This window comes from Myotis davidii, unplaced genomic scaffold (assembly GCF_000327345.1).
Source record: "Myotis davidii unplaced genomic scaffold, ASM32734v1 scaffold172, whole genome shotgun sequence".
NCBI classification, from domain to species: Eukaryota; Metazoa; Chordata; class Mammalia; order Chiroptera; family Vespertilionidae; genus Myotis; species Myotis davidii.
Genome location: NW_006284343.1, coordinates 3986949 through 3988084, shown reverse-complemented (window position 1 = coordinate 3988084; position 1136 = coordinate 3986949).

Genomic DNA, 1136 nt, shown 5'->3' with positions numbered 1-1136 from the left:
AAGTTTTGGAAGTTTAGGCCCAGCCTTTAAGAATGGAAATATTTTAATCCAAACAAGTGGTGTGCTTCGAGTTTGTGGTAAGCACAAAAATCCATGCCTTTCTAGAAGAGAAGAACTTATCTCTGGCTTTTCATGAAAGCCCAGATGAGCGGTTAGCCAATAATACAAACTTCTAACTGACTGGGGGGAGGGGGCTATGCAAAGAGGAAAGTAGTTCAATTTTATGGACATACTGAACAAGATCTGCCTTGAGGAAACATGCATGCTTTCCTATTATGATTTTGTAAGCAGTCATTCCTGAGCCCTCCAAGTGTGTCTGCATTTGTTGCAGGGATAGATTTACCCAGACAGGTGGAAGAGCCATGACTTAAGGGTATAAACAGCTGCAGAGCTCTGGAATAGTCTTGATAGCAAAGGATGTGGCCATTCCCAGCCACCAGGCATTAACAGCGTTAGAACAGACCTTCAAATCACGGCTATAATTTTGGTCTAGTGCATGCACCGCCCATGACAGCTAAATATTAACATTAAAATGTAAAGAATTTCCAGTCGTTTTAAAAGGGATCATCTTGGCGTGCTTTCTGTCGCTGACTCAATGTTGCTGCCTTGGACTGTCAGGTTTTCACAGGAGATACACAGTAGGCACTCAAATGTCAATTTAGAATAGTCCTTTTCATCCCTTAAGGAGCATGCCCTCACTGTCCCACAATAAGTAAGGCAAGTAAGTGCGTGGTAACGACAAATCTGCCCTGCACCGTGGGCTCCGACTTACCGGAGCGAGCTTTCTCCTGTCAGGTAACTTTTTAGTGACAGCGAGCATTGCTCGTACCAAGCATGGGGCAGGTTTGTCCTTTGTCCAATCATCTCCGAGATTTGAGGGTGGGGGAGGGGGCAGTTCTCCAGACCATCCCTGACCAGGAAGCGGGCGGGCTTAGGTTGAGCCTGGCCCACCACAGCCCATCGTGAGGCAGTACGATGCTTGGCACTCCGGGGAACCAATAGGTACGCAGAGAGCTATTTGAATCGGCCAATGCCGGGAGGGCGGGGGCGGGGTTTACAAACCCTATAAAAGCGGTGGCCGGCCGAACAGGCGGTGGCAGAGGCTTCTGCAGCGGTCGCGGTTGGTCGGGTGGGGA